Raw genomic sequence first — 16,540 nt, forward strand, 5'->3', positions numbered from 1 at the left:
AACCGGAGCGAGACGGCGCAGCCTCTCGTAGCGCTGGCGAGGATGCTGGAGGGGATGGCCCAGATGCAGGAGCGGCAGGCGGCCGTACACGCAGAGCAGATGGAGGCTCTGCGTGCACAAGCCTCCCTCCAGACCCAGGCGCTGCGACAGCTGGCTGCCGCCGGGGAAACCAGCTCCCGGGACCCGCCGTCCCGATCCCCTCTCCGGATCCACATACCAAAAATGACCGCCGAAGATGACATCCAGGCCTTCGTGGAAAGTTTTGAGGTGGCAGCGGAGGCGTGTCAGTGGCCCCACGAGGAGTGGGTTGTACACCTCCTGCCCCTTTTAACCGGGGAAGCCCAGCAGGCGGCGCATGGACTGCCGCCCGGAGCCCGGGCGGATTACAAGATTGTGAAGAGGGCGATCCTGGACCGACTGGGCTGCAGCACGGAGGATTACCGGCGCCGGTTCCGGACGGCGAAACTGGTGGCGGAGGACCGTCCCTTCGCATACGCCCAAAGGCTAACCCACATGGCCCGGCGTTGGCTGCAACCAGAGACCCGGTCCGCCGGGGGCGTGGTGGAGCAGGTTATACTGGAACAGTTCCTGGAAGGGTTGCCGGAGGGAACGGCCAATTGGGTGCGCTGCCATCGCCCGACCAACCTAGAGGGGGCGGTTACCCTGGCGGAAGACCACCTAGTGCTATACCCCAGCGCCCAGCAGCAAGCACGGCCGGAACCGGCGCCTAGGAGGAGACCCCCTCCTCGTGCTGGCCCCTTCCCTGTCCCCCGGGCTCTGCCCCTCCCTTGCCTCAAACTAATCCCCCCTTTTTTCCGATTCCCTCTCCAGGTCCAGGCTCAGTGGCGGGGGCTCCGGCTCGCAGAGGGCGCCTCAGACGCTCGGACCGGGGTGTTGGCGGTGCGGACAGCTGGGTCACCTGCGCCGCGATTGTCCACTTATGGAAGTGGGGCAGGTGGTCCGGGTGGTCGGGCCGCCCACTTCCGCTCCCGATCAGGAGGGAGCGTACTGCATCCCGGTAAGGGTGCAAGGGAGTGAACACCGGGCGCTGTTGGATTCAGGGGCTATGCAGTCCCTGATCCAGCAAAACCTGGTTCGAACCGAGGCATTGGTAAAGGCACCCTGGGTTTCCATTCGGTGTGTGCATGGAGATGTGCACAAGTATCCGGTAGTACCCGTGGAAATTTGTTACCAGGGAAAAACGCATATGGTGAAGGCTGCGGTTAGCTCCCGGCTTGCGCATCCCCTAATCTTGGGTACTGATTGGGCGGGGTTTAGGGAGATCTCTAGAAACATACTGGGGTTGCGATCACGACCGATAGGGAAGTGTGACGTGTGTGCTGTTGACGGTGGTGACGCAGGGCCGTCCGACACGGCCGGGGCGGGGAGGGACCCAGGCGAGCCTCCGGTTGAGACTCCCCGGGGTCCTGTATTCCAACCGCGGAGGATTTCCCACTCGAGCAGTCTCGGGACGACACCTTACGCTTTGCCTATGACCAAGTGATGCGGATTGATGGTCAGCAGGTGCGCCCCGATGCAGTACTCTCTCACCCTTATTTTTCTATTATTAGGGACAGGTTGTATCGAGTGTGTCGTGACGCTCAGACCGGTGAAGAAACGACCCAGTTGTTGGTACCCAGAAACCGCCGGGAAATGGTTTTCCAGGCGGCTCATTACAACCCCATGGCGGGGCACTTAGGGTATGATAAGTCACTACACCGAATAATGGCTCGGTTTTACTGGCCGGGCATTTGGGCGGACGTACGTCGGTGGTGTGCGTCCTGTCCCGAATGTCAATTAGTGAACCCCCCGGCCACCCCAAAAGCGCCGTTGCGCCCACTACCCTTAATAGAGGTTCCCTTTGATCGAATTGCTATGGACCTCATCGGGCCATTTGAACGGAGCACCCAGGGATACCGTTTCGTGTTGGTCTTGGTGGATTATGCGACCCGGTATCCCGAAGCAGTGCCGTTGCGCAATATTTCAGCTAAGAGTGTTGCGCAAGCTCTGTTTCAAATTATCTCCCGGGTCGGAATCCCGAAAGAGATTCTGACTGATCAGGGCACTTCGTTTATGTCACGTACACTAAATGAGCTATACGGATTACTGGGCGTCCGCTCTATTAGAACCAGTGTATACCATCCCCAAACAGATGGGCTTGTGGAGCGGTTTAATAGAACTCTGAAGTCCATGATTCGAAAGTTCATTCACGACGATAGCCGAAATTGGGATAAGTGGTTAGTCCCTCTGTTATTTGCAGTGCGGGAGGTTCCCCAGGCCTCCACGGGATTTTCTCCCTTTGAACTGTTATTCGGTAGAAAACCTCGGGGAATATTGGACCTAGTTAAAGAAAGCTGGGAGGACGGTCCAAGCCCCAGCAAAAATGAGTTGCAATACGTTATGGACCTGCGAGCAAAACTCCATACACTGGGTCGGTTGTCACGGGAGAATTTGCTCGAGGCTCAGGAACGTCAGCAGAGGCACTACAATAGAGGGACGAAACTACGTCAATTCTCGCCGGGAGATAAAGTCCTGGTATTACTTCCAACCTCCAGTACAAAATTACTCGCCAAGTGGCAAGGGCCCTTCGTGGTCACACGACGAGTTGGGGAGGTTGACTATGAGGTGGAGCGTGCTGATAGAGAGGGAGCGAAACAGATTTATCACCTCAATTTATTAAAAGCCTGGAAAGAGGTGGTGGCTGTTTCTCTGGTAACGGTGGATCAGGAGAGGGACGAGCTGGGGCCGGAGGTAGTAAATTCAATCAATCAGACCCCACCCCTTTCAGATAGCCACCTCTCGCCAAGTCAGAGAGCAGACCTTGCCATGTTGCAAAAACGGTTTGCGGATGTGTTTTCTCCCCTACCAGGACGCACGAACCTCATACACCACCATATCGACACCCCCCCGGGAGTAACGGTACGTTCCCGCCCCTATAGACTGCCGGAGCACAAAAAGAAATTGGTGCAGGCAGAAATAAAGGCCATGCTGGAGTTGGGTGTAATAGAGGAGTCCCACAGTGCCTGGAATAGCCCCATCGTGCTGGTAAGTAAGCCGGATGGCTCTATTCGGTTCTGTGTGGATTATAGGAAAGTGAATGCTGTGTCACATTTTGATGCCTATCCTATGCCTAGGGTCGACGAACTCCTGGATCGGCTGGGCACGGCTCGTTTTTTCTCGACACTGGATCTGACTAAGGGCTATTGGCAGATTCCCTTGTCTGCAAAGTCCAAAGAGAAATCGGCTTTCTCCGCTCCGGACGGTTTGTACCAATTCCGAACACTTCCGTTTGGGTTATTCGGGGCCCCAGCCACCTTCCAGCGCCTGATGGATCGGCTGCTGCGTCCGCATGCTGCGTATGCTGCTGCCTATCTGGATGATGTTATCATCCACAGTAGCAGCTGGGCACAGCATATGCGGCATGTGGGGGCGGTGCTCGAGTCCTTGAGGCAGGCGGGGCTCACGGCTAACCCAAAGAAGTGTGCGATTGGCCGAGCGGAGGTACGGTATTTGGGGTACCACTTGGGAAGTGGACAGGTGCGACCTCTGGTGGATAAAACCGCGGCGATTGCGACCTGTCCACGACCCAAGACGAAAAAAGAGGTAAGGAGGTTCTTGGGGTTGGCCGGCTACTATAGACGGTTTATTCCGGCGTTTTCACAGCTGACCAGCCCCTTGACTGATTTAACTCGCAAAGGTGCCTCAGATCCGGTCCAGTGGACGGAGCCGTGCCAGCGAGCGTTTGAGAGGGTAAAGGAAGCCCTCTGCGGGGAGCCGCTCTTGTTCACCCCTAATTTCTCTCTTCCCTTTATCCTGCAGACCGACGCATCGGACAGAGGGCTGGGGGCTGTTTTGACCCAGCAGGTGGAGGGAGTCGACCGCCCGGTGCTGTACCTCAGCCGCAAACTATCCCAGCGGGAGGCGAGGTACAGCACGGTAGAAAAGGAGTGCCTCGCCATCCGGTGGGCGGTCGGGTCCCTGCGCTACTACCTGCTGGGTCGCCCATTCACCCTCTGTTCGGACCACGCTCCCCTCCAATGGCTCCACCGCATGAAGGATACCAACCCGCGAATCACCCGGTGGTATCTGGCTCTACAACCCTTTAATTTTAAGGTGGTTCATAGGCCGGGGGCGCAGATGGTGGTGGCGGACTTCCTCTCTCGCCCCGAAGGGGGTGGGGGGGGGTCGGTCATCGGCCGGATGGCTCCCCGGCCTAAGTCGGGCGGTGGGGGTATGTGGTAAGGTGGGCGTGGTTTTTGCGTTGGCTGCAGAGAGAGAGTGGGCGGGCGGCTCTCGGAACTCTGCGCCACGGCTGTTGGGGTTTATTAATCAGCACGGATAGTTAATTGTTTGATTGATTGACAATGTGCTGATTACCTCGACAGTGAGCCTGGACGTTTAAAAGCGGCTCGACAGAGAGAGAAGGGGGAGAACTGGAGGAGGAAGAAGAGCTGACGGGCAGTCAGCCGTGAATTGTAACATACCTTGTGTATTGTGTATTGTGTTTTGCGTATTGCGAACAGAAAGCCGCGTGGCGGCCGGAAAATAAAAAGACGCAGTCGCGTCCTGAAAAAGAACTTGTCTCTCTCTCATCTCTCAAACGAGCGGTAGCACTCAGTCTGCTACACAAACATAATGGCTTATTAGTTTTAAATAATGCCTCTCGTGCACCAAGCTATTTTACTGTGCTGCATGCTTCCTCACTTCAGGAAATAGCTCAGACTAGCATCAAACAGTGTGATATTCAATCAACATCTCCCCAAAGACTATTGGTTCCATCATAGAGAAATGTTGTATGAGTTTTATAGAGCCCAAATGAATTAAAGTCCAATTAGGAGCTCTTTAAAATCTACTAGTCCTGAACACATAAAAATAATGCCATATTCTTCTTGTTTTTTTTAAATAAATAAAACACTTTACAGGAGGATTATAACACAGACAATAAATGTTTTTTCTTATAGACATGCTTTAAGACATTGACAATTAAATTACATTTCATTATATTACACTCATTTAACAGACAGTCCTATCCAGAGTGACTTACCTCATAGAAGAACATAAGTGCATTCACCTGATTATCATGAGTAACAGTGACTGCAGACCTGGCTAACAACATTCCCAGAGCAGTATATATGCAAAATCAATAAAGCGCTAATGCAAATTAACTATGCTAAGCAAGAGCCAAAATACAAATACTGAATACAAACAGAAAAACAATAACAAGCCCTAAGAGAAAAAAATAAAAATAAAAACCAGCACAAAAGGAAAGAGTTATAGACTGCATCTGATGATGAATTTTGGTGTTGTGACCACCACAGGAACTTTGCTCCTCCATTGAGGTAGGGACAGGTATTGTAACTGGAGTCAAAACATTTTTAAAAAATTATATATATATATATATATATATATATATATAACAAAGTTCCTTAAGATAAGTTCTCATATATATTAAACTTTATTTCCAGTTAACTACAGTTTCTTTAGGTATGGATAAGATTCATATGCACATTGTGCCTTTTCAATTTTTTCTAGGAGGGATGCTTGCATTCATTTCTCATATGGTAGACATGCAGATATTACATTCATTACATCCATTCAAGATGTTTCCTCAGACATATTCTTTAAAGCTGATTGTGGGGAGAATGGCCTGGTCTCATTCAACATGTGCCCCTAACTTTCCCTAACTCATAGTTCAATCCAGTTGTTATTTTTATTTCTTCACAAACAGTGTGGTGAGTTCAGCAGTCACCAAAAACGAACTTGCCAAACTGCATTGGTGAAAAAAACAAAACAAACAAAACAAAAATGTTAGCATTCAACCATGAGTCAAAAGGACAGACCAATCTTGACTGGATCCAGACCAATGACATTAGGTATTAGTTTAAATGACTGCTTTTAGGTGCATGTCTAGCATCAGAGAACAAAACAGTCTGTGCGCAAGCAAATGGCACACATGGCTCACGCCTTGACTGCAATTCAAAGAGTTAACAGCTAATTACACCGCTCACGGGACCCGCCGAAAGCGTCCATCCCACTGACAGACCCTTTCAGGGGTAGGTGCAGATACAGAACAATACGAACTCTGCGAGCAGCTCGGCACAGCAATAATCCATATGACCAAGTGGTGCCGATAGCACTGTAGTTAATCAATATCCCGACAGCGGCAAGGAGGAGGAGGCTTTCATTTTTCACCCAACCGTCATCAAACGGTGGATGCAGAACAGACGCTGCGCTCCACCGCCCGTCTGTGCCGACGTGGAGGCCGCGTCGGCGCAGAACAGCAGGGGGGAGAGAGCGTCAATACCTTTCATACGAGACGGCGCTCCATTAAGATTAATTTAGTGGCTCAATACACTGTTCATATTGATTAGCGTCATCTCAAGGGGGATCAATCAGAGTGCAGAGAATTGTTCATGATTTGCCACGGGGGAATATGCAGGAACACAGGCATCAGCATTAGTCCTGACTCACAATTGAATTCAAGTGGCAAGTGTCCCCTTTTTCACAAACTCTGAACGTGGCGTTCACCAAATTCCCTGAAAGCAAATGAGGAACAGTGTTGGTATGTACATCACCAGTCCCTTAAGGAAAAAAAACGCAAAAGGCTGCAGCTGCATTACGCGCTCTCCCCCGAACCTCTTAACCATTCACTTTTGATAAAAAGTCATAAAAATATATTGCCTACCATACTATGCTTTCTCTTTTTTATTAATACTATTCCAACAAGCTGCACATCATATCCCAAACAGAAACGACAACCAAAGTGTATTTAATCTTTAATAAGCTTTGCACAAAAAGCTTCCAAATAGCTGTCCACTTTTTTTCCAATTTAACTCAGTGTGAACAGTGCAGTGTGACTGCTGTACAGGGGTAATGATACCTCTCTCTGTATAATAAATGTCCAAGCCACTGGTTAGGCATTGACTTTTCTTTTTTTTTTCCTTCTTGCTTGCTTTTAAATCGAAGCCCTCGTCTTTGCGGGATCTTTCATTTGGTCGATACCTTGTTACCACTGAGAAATCAATTACCTCAATAAAGCGGGAGGAGGGTGGGTGGGTGTTGGTGGTGGTGGTGGTGGCGGTGGTGGGGGGTGGGGGGGTAATGAAAAAGGATCCCTCCCTCCCCCTTGATACCAGCTGCTATTAAATATAAATTCATCACTCCTGGAGCTCTCCTGCTCTGCCAGGCTTCAGCTGAAACATGCTCTCCTCTCAGCGGGCTTGGTCACGGGTTCTTGAGTGAAGCGCTTTCTTATTGCACTCAAAATAAAGAAGCTGAAAAGGGCCGGGGAGTAAATAGGGATGTAATGAACACCCCTCCACTTTCCAAACTTTGCATCCCAGCGCCTCAGCTGTGGGGTGACTGAGCGGTGTAGTCACTGAAAAAGACTTTAAAGATCATGCGTAACCAGAAGGATGTCTGTTCAAATCAGGCATAGGGTCCTGCAGGTGAACCTGTGGGACTTCGCTGCTGGTTCTGAATGCATTCAAGAATGTTTGTTTAAATGGATAATGCAAATAAAAGGGTATAATATATGCAACTAAACAGCCTACAATGAAACCTGTCTAACAGGGCCATCCAGGAGAGTGATGAAATATGGCCGCCATGCGCAGGTGACCTGCATACAAAGGTGACCCCTCAGGCAGGCTTCACTGCATTTGTGTACGACCAACACCCATTTCCTCTGCACTTTTCAGAGCCATTTTGCCTCCATCAACTTTTCTACTTGATTTTTTTTGGTCGATTGTCAGCATAACTGGCTTGCAAGCTGTCATTTCAAAACCAATACTAGTGACTTTCAGAGAGTAAGAATACGATCCACGATGTGGCGGAGGTGACGGCATCATGCCCTTAAATACAAATTCACTGTGGTTGTCACCTGATTTCATGACTTGTTTTAAAAATATTTTAAAAATCAAAGAACATAAGATGATAAAGATAACACAATTCATGCCAGGATTACTCTTACTGATTTACAATTTCATTTTAAAAAAGAACAAAAATCCACAAAAACAAAAACTATCCTCCTCATAAACCAAGATTTGTGAAAGTCAGCTTTGACTATTGGACATACATGGATCAATAAAGCCCCTGTAGGACAGCAACAGCATGGACACTGCCTGTGCTGTGCTGTGCTGTGCAGGTGACTGTGATGCAGGTAATATGTAGTGAAAAATGAAAATACCAAAGTGCCAAAAATGACCATCATAGACAGGTGGCTGCCGTACAATGTTGACTACCAAGGCAGGTTTCACTGTACTGTGATTCCCAAGAAGACCTGTACATTTCTATTCTGAGTACTGATGTAAGCATTTTAGGTATTCTAATACATACACACACACACACACACACACACACACACACACACACACACACACACACACACACATATATATATATATATATATATATATACACACAGCATGACACAAATCACAAGGGGGATGAGGGAGTCAGGGAAGGATATGCGGCCTTGTACTTGAAAGGAAGGTAATGCCATTTGTGAAGCTTTCTTGCATGTATGGTTTCTGAGAGACATTGAATGTGGAATAGTATAACGCTGAGCTCATTTCAGACTGTACGTCCTCCCGGCTCAAAACGACAGTCTGGAATTCATCTGCTCTTTGATGCCAGTTTCAGTTCCTGAGTTTCTCAAACAGCCTTAATAGCCCACACATGGAAAGCTGGAGTCAAACAAGCCACTGCGCACGTACACACACACATGCACACACACACACACGCGTATCCACTCAAAGGTGTGCGTGTCGCTGCTAGTCTCACGCAGGAGAAAATAACATGCGCTTACCCTTCCCTCCTCCGCTCCTTTCGCTTCCCCTCTCTTCTTTCCTCCGGAAAAAGACTTTGATCAAACTTTGTGACAAGCTCTGAGGTACTCTCATCCTTTTTTCCACTCCTCCCACTCTCAGATTCTTCCCCTCTTCAGATGCTATCAGTTGACCTTCTGCAGTCGGCTCATTATTCACTCACGGACACGATGAATTAAGCCAAGCCGATTCAGCCAGTGTTTGATTTACTCACTGACCTTTCGTAGATCACAGCCTCTTATTTCCTCATCTGGTGTTCTGCTCGCGCAGGTAGCCATGCCTTCCGCACTCTAGATCCAGGGTCACAAACAGTAATCAAGGTTGGCAAATGACCTGGAAGCGTACGGAGTAAGGTAGTGTCTCCGTATTTTACCTCTAATTTTTAAGATGGAATTAAACCGTTATCATCAATGCCTCTATCTCTGTGAGCTTTCTCACCTCAACAAAAAAAAACCTTCCATCTCCTCTTACCTGAGGTCCAGGCCATACCAAGGAGTAGTGCACCTTAACATGTATTATTAAGACTTAGCAGCAAGTAAAATAGACCTTGAAGCAAAAATGGTAAAAAGGAAAGAAAGTTGAAGCAGAAGGTCTGGTGGCTGAACCTTGTTGGTGGAACAATACTGGATTGATTTTATAATACGGCCCCCTCAAGATGCCTTGGTCCCCTGATGGGCCTAATGTGAGTTTAAATATGGGTCAAAGAATGTATGGATGGAATTGCATGCACCGAACAGCCATGGACTTTGCAGTGTTATTTGAAAAAATAGCAAACTGTGATTGGTCCGTCCTCTTAAAATGTAGGTATGAATCACACCATAAAGAGGTCAATATATAATTGCAAATGAAAACAGTGCTTTTGGTTTTTATGCCTCTGGGTGTGAGAATGAAGGACTAGCCTCACAAATGACATGTCCCTGCCAGTATGAAGGCCAATAAGAATGACTGTGATGTCTCTAGGTCCCCCACTCTCCAGCCTTTTGTTTTCAAAGTCTAACAGCAGAAGAAATGTGAATCTAAGTAAGTATGAGAAAGACCTGGAAGGTTTACAGCTTGAGGTGTGAATGACTGTCCAGTCAAATCACAGTTACATGGAAATCTTTGTCGCTGCTGAGAGGAACTGTTTCTCTCATTTTTTCTCCTCACACACTCTTCCCCACACCCATTTTTTTCTGTCCTTTTATCTTTGAATGTCAAGAGTAATTTGCTCTGTAGATTTTCACAATGCGGGAGCTTTTTTTAAATTAGGCTGAAGATTCAAAGCACAAAAATATGTCTGTTATATATTTTGTCGGCTGCTTCTTTTATGTCCAGAAACTACAAAGATGATACAACACAAAGGCAAATCTTCAGAAAGCATGGCAGGCTGGGAGAGGCTATAAAACAGGCAACAAAACCCTGCGAACAAAAAACATGCATTTTAGCTGTAAATATTTAAATCGATTGTATAATTTTCCATTCTAACGAGCGGCAGTGGACATCTCTCCCTTCTAGTAAACCAATTATAGCTATTAATAGACAATGCAGTGCATTATGTGAGAACAGCGCACCAACTAAACTTTTCAGTGTCGAGTGAAAAAAAGACTCGAGGAGGCTTCCTTGGCAGCTTTGTCACATGGACCCGGCTACCTTTGACCGCTGCTAACACGGTCGTCATATCAGATTAGGCTGGCTCGGTTTCTCCTGGCCACCCGTCAACAAGCATAAAACAAAGAGCGCTATCGGCAGCTGCAGGCAAGGAGTTTTCACATTAGTGACCTTTGACACTTGACCCCAAGACTAAAATGCATTTCGTAAGGCTGACAAGGCCTCTATGATTTGTGCCTGTAAACAAGACCAAATTACCAAGTGGTGAGGCGCTTTGACCGCTAGAATATATTTTAGGAAGGATTCTCCAGTGGTCTGTCCTCAGAAGCAGCAGACTAGCTGTCTTTCAAAAAGGAGGAAAAGGAAAGGTTTAACTCCTACCCCATGCAGGGACTTCCTGGAGTGATATCACAGCAGGCTGTGTGGCACAGGAAGACCAAAGCATGAAGTTTCCACAGCAACAGGGCATATCATTATGTTTTCCTAGGCTCTCTCTCCACTTATCAATCAACTATTCATACTAATCAGGACTCCATATAATGCCATGCAATGTGTGAATATGGGGTCAGAGAAAGGAAACCTAAAAGTGCATCAAAGCTAGTTTTCCAAAGAAGTCTCCAAACTATGCTGTGAACGTAGGAATCATTTGTTGGAAGGCTGACTTTATTCACCTAAATTCCCCCCATACTCTCTTAACGGATGACCAAAGATAAACCTGAGAGAAAATCCTCATTTGTCTTTTGGTGGTAGGTCATTGAATTACCCTGAAAATAAAACCAACCTGCAGCGCTATTATCAGTTATTACGCGCTGAAACTAGGGAGAACGAGCCACAGGTTCCAGATACGGGCCCTTATCTGTCTCCGGGCCCCGTGGCCCGACGTCGCGTGGCGGCCCCACGCTCTCCCGCCGTCTGAAATGGATGAGCCGCCCAGCCGTGTTTACAATCCCTCACCCCGACCTTCCCCTGCCCAGCGGGGCTGCGCGGTCCGGGCGTGCGTCGAATAAATGAGGCCGGGCCGGAGACGGCCACACGCGCCGCGCTGGGCTGGGGTTAAAACGGCCACCCCGCCCCCGGGGGTGCGAGCTCAAACCGAATAGGCGTGGGCGTATGCGGTCCCGGCGCTGAGCCGCATGTCTCTCCCGCATCTTCCCGCGCACAAGAGCTACCTGTTTACACGCTTTGGCTTCGGCTGTCCGAGCGAGGGCCAAACCCAGGGGGCGGGACCTGTGGCTTGAGGGGATTATACATTTTTATGCAGCTGCCATATTCCAATACCGTATAATTGTCCGTTTAGATTTTGGAATGGTAGTCTATTTGTTTTAAAATGAAAGCTAGTGCTTTCATATGCGTGTGTGTGTGTGTGCGTGCGTGCGTGTGTGTGTGTGTGAACCCGAGTACATTTATTTCATTCATGAAGAATTTGGACATTCAACAGCCAATGTGATTTGAGCTACAAGCATTTCACCCTTGAACAGGCAGTTCTGTCAATGTGGTCTACAAGTTTTTACAAAGCAATTGCAGGTTGTAAGTGAAAAATTTGCTGAAAAAGTTACTTGCGTTGCACTAGCCTTATTTTTTAAACAGGCTCTTATTTTGTAGTGGTACATATTTTATAAGTTAATAGCCAGTAATAAAACAAGCCACAAGCGGAATCTCATTAAAACTTTTGTTTTTTTCTTTGTTGGCTCTCTGAATGCTGCAGCATAAAATAATAGCATAAAAATTTTGCTTGTCTTGCACACTCAAAAATGAAAACTTTACAAACTAAGCTGAAATACAGTATCATGGAATGTACACAGGATATAAAATCATTACTTTTAAAAAATGTTTGCTTCCCGAAAGATATAAAAATAGGCCTAACAGCTTGTCAGCTGTGGATAGCTGTTAAAAAGTGCTACCTGTCTTGCTAAAAACAGCTGAAGATTTCAGCTGAAATATCTTAAAGAATGGATGCGTGTCAATTATAGGGAACCCACCGAGAAAAGAGCAAAGCAGTACACAGGCCAGACTGTCAGTTCAAAGTAAGCCAGGGATAAAGTTTGCTGTAGACGTGGAATTAGGGAGGGCAACATTGGAAAAAAAAAACAGCAGTCTTCTGAGGAGCAAGCAGCTTCTGACAACCCAGCTCAACGTGAACTGCTTCCAGTGAGGCTAATTAATCAATACTTCGGGAATACATTTTTAAAAATGCCATTTAAGGTATCATTGTTTTTGTTACACAACATCACTCCCTTAAAACTAGATCCTAGACCCAACAGGCAGCTATAGAGGAACTTACATATTTTCAGTTTTTATCGATTTAATGAATGCTCACTCAATATTTTTTTGCATCTGCGATAATAACACATAATAATAATAACAAACAATGTGTTTTATAATATGGAGCCTGAAAAGGCATAATTGATTATGGTACTTCAGGAGTCGCACATAGACCACTCAGTCCATAACTCTGAGGTTACATATAAATGGTTAGGGAGCTCATAGTAGACTAGTGTTACTCCACAGCTACTGGCTCCGCACAGACATAGGACCACTCTATCACACTGTAAAATTTGTGCAGAGTTCAGCTCGGCGCCTTTGCCACACCAAAGCACCTCATGAAACTCCAAGTTTCTCAGAATAACAAACTCACTCAGCGATGCGTAGCCCGCTCCTCAGTGGCAATTGGCCGACCGGCCGACTGCAGCAGCCTCAGAAGGAAACGTGCGGGGTGAGCTCGGGTTCGAAGGCCGAGAGGCGGAAGATGAAAGGGAGGCGCGGCCTTGACCCGAGCCCCCGGCCGGGGCCGCGGGGCCGTCGCTGTCAATCATCCCTCACTCGCGCGCTACCGGCGGCTCCGGGCTCGCCGACAGGCCCGTTTCAATTAGAGGCCTGGAGGGGGCGGGGCCGGGCCTGCTGGGGAATCTCCGGGCAGCCAAGGTTACGCTCCGAGGCCCCCTTCTCCCGCCATTTGGGTCCGTAATGAGCAACTGACAGCTTCTTTGACAGCTGCCAGAGGAAGAACAGATCGTGCGCAGGAAAGGACAAATGAGAGCAAACCGGGGAGAAGGGGGGGGGGGGGAGGGGGGCACACGTAACGCGACGGGGCTCCTAAGGTAGCGGTAAATTTGGTTTTAATGGGGATCCGCTACATCACCAGCCACTCAGCAGTCTGTTGTGCGCGATGCCAAATTGTGCAGAATAAACAGATTTGCTGTGCATCTGGTCTGAGCTTTCTCTCTCCTCCTCTCTCCCATCGTCACCACCGAGACGAGATTTAGATAAATCGGGGATGGGGAAAGTAAAAAAAGGAAAATGTTTTTATTTTTCCCCTCAGCTGGGCACACATCTCCATCTGTTGATCGGTTTTTTATTTTATTATTGCCAGTGCACACATAGACAAATCTGGGATTACTAAAGGCAGCGCAATGCAAGCACACACATGTATGTACAGACACACACACACACACGCACACACACACACACACACACACACACACACACACACACACACACACACAAAGCCAACACTCAGCTGTCAAAAGCATCCTTTCCTTAACTGGCCAAAGATCCGATCTCTCCTCAGCCCCAGCTGCCCTGTCGGCTGTGGAAAATCATAATGTCACCAATTCATGGAATACTGAGACTTATCTGCCATTTACGGATGGACAAGGCCTACTAAGCTGGTTATAATTCACACAGATGGAACCCCGAACCCTTTAAATGCGCCTGTAATGCATGGATGATCGCATAAAGGAAACACATTAAACGCATGGGATTCCTCTTCTCCCAGATGTAATGTACTTACTGTCGATAAAGGCACATCACTTGGGGTGCAGGCACCTTTTAAAACATTTTCACATTTTGCGGCAGTACGTATGATCTATGGTGTACACGGATGATGTGACTCTTCTATTAAAGGGCTAATATTCGTTTTTGTATGTCTGTCTACAATCACGTGAACATGTACTGATGCGCAGCAGTTCAGAGAAGCAAATTATGGTAATTATTTGAATACATTTTTGCTGTGATCGTGTCCCTGAATGTTGCTGGTACATGCAGATTTAGTATTTTAATGGGAAGGACATATTTTGCCTATTGCTACTGTACAACTGCATACAAAGCAAGAGATATAAACAATATTTTGAGCGCCAGAAGCAAGAGTGTGTGCTTGGTTTTCTAAGGCCTGTAAAATGTAAGGCCTTTCCTTAACATGGGCTTTGGTAAACTCAGCGAAATACTTAATCTGTCCCATTTACAATATCCTATCCGAGGCCCAGTGAGATTGTAACAAGGCTGAAAAATAGCTTACACAACCACAGTGAAGGTTCCCAAAGGCATGATCCCCATTCTTTGAGCTTGGGCTCTTAATGTTGAGTTGAGCCGACCGAAACCATGAAGTAAATACAATTTACTGCTTTTTAATGCCCTTAGGACCGCCTTTTCTGCTGCAGCTTTTTACACATTTTGGTAAATTGTACCCTAAATGTTCAAACGCACAACATATGGTTGGTGTTCACCCATAAGTCAGTGATGGTGAGCTAACTTTTCTGTTTAACTTCACTACTGAGGAATAGAAACCATACAGCTCACAAGGTCAAACACAGTCAACATTCAGCACATCAAAGATCATATTTTGGGCAAGATAATAAAGTATTTTCCCAGGTCGCAAACTTTTTAATACATTTGAGGGGAAATATGAATGAGAGCATAGGTCATATCTTGGCTGAAAAGCATTACCATTCCACTATTTTTTAATTACTTTTAGAATTTAATTGCTCAGATATTTTATCCCCTTTATTTACATAAGCAATTCCTCTGAAGCAGCCCTAGCATAGCAGAAAATTGTCATTTGGGCCAGAGGGTATTAAAGTGCCAGATTGCATAACAGGGGGAAAGAATTCTAAGCTAGTGGAACCGACGTTTGAGGATGTTCTCTAATTATCGCTTCTACAGTCACCTCTTTTTTCCTCACACACAACTCCAAAACCTCCATCATCACAAACTGTATATGAGGAAAGCACTAAAAACTGTTTTTGGATTCAGTTTGTTTAAGGTTGAAGACTAGTACTCAAAGTTGGGATGGAAGACTTAGATACTCAGGTGCCATTATGTCTGAAGACACTCCGCCAATTCCCACAAAAATCTGAGAAGACCAAGCAGGCATAAGCCCACTGTACGCTGAGCACCCAGGCTAAGGCGAAGGGATGGGAACTGATAGGGAATTTAATATGGGGTTCAACAGGCTGATAAAAAATCTCAATTCTGCTAAGAGGAACAGGCAACTGAAGCTGACAAACTCTACATGTATACAAAATAAAAGTCCAAATCATTAAAGGAGGAGCAATCAATACACTACGTTTTACACACATTTTATAAGTACAAGCAATATACTTCACAGCCTTTATTCATTCAACAGCAGGGCCAGATTAAAACATGCATGACTACAGCAAGATAAATGTGAGTTTACTGGAGCGTGTTCATATTATTACAGTGGTAATTGTAACATGTCGGTTTGTGCCTTAATACTTTTTTTTTTTTTTAATTAAGCCTGCACGTACTGCACCGTTATGCCCGTAATACAGGAGTATCGACAGTAAATATATACAGTCCTAAAGGAAACCCTGGGTTCGCCGTGGCAACGGGAACAGCAGTGAATTCCAATAAGCGCTACAGTGTGACAGAAGACAGGAAAATCAATGAAATGATCTTCATTCTTTTATAATAATTTTGTTCCAACGGAGGTTTCCTGCTGATCCAGGTACTTAGTGCAGTCGCATATCGGAAGGTCTTGAGTTCTTCCACGAGCTGGGTTTTTATATCCTGCTGTACCTGTCACCCATGAGGTTCTGATCAAGACAGTTTTCAATAGGCTGTCTGAAATAGTTTTCAGTTCCTTATTCAAGAGAGAACGGAGGTCATGCGGCAAGTCTCCCTAGATCCCAAAAATCTATGCGATGCTTTTTACAGGCGCGCAGGCTGTTTCACTGTTTTAGCTCAGCTACTAGGCAGAGAAAACAGCAAAACCGCACCGTAAACTGTAGGAACAAAAGATAATCGTGCCTTTTTATGTTACACTGAAAAAAAAAATTGCATGCATTCTTTTTGACATATTTATTGTATGATATATAATGTTTGCTAGCCTG

The 16,540-nt window shown here is 46.8% G+C and overlaps 1 long non-coding RNA gene across 1 annotated transcript; it reads left to right on the forward strand.

Annotated features, from left to right (window-relative positions):
- The first annotated feature begins 856 nt into the window (after positions 1-856).
- Positions 857-4,577, forward strand: LOC135238213 (uncharacterized). The gene is made up of 2 exons (XR_010325045.1): positions 857-1,018; positions 4,386-4,577. It is a non-coding gene; the product is annotated as an uncharacterized LOC135238213 (long non-coding RNA).
- The last annotated feature ends 11,963 nt before the right edge of the window (positions 4,578-16,540 follow it).

This window comes from Anguilla rostrata, chromosome 13 (assembly GCF_018555375.3).
Source record: "Anguilla rostrata isolate EN2019 chromosome 13, ASM1855537v3, whole genome shotgun sequence".
Classification (NCBI taxonomy): domain Eukaryota; kingdom Metazoa; phylum Chordata; class Actinopteri; order Anguilliformes; family Anguillidae; genus Anguilla; species Anguilla rostrata.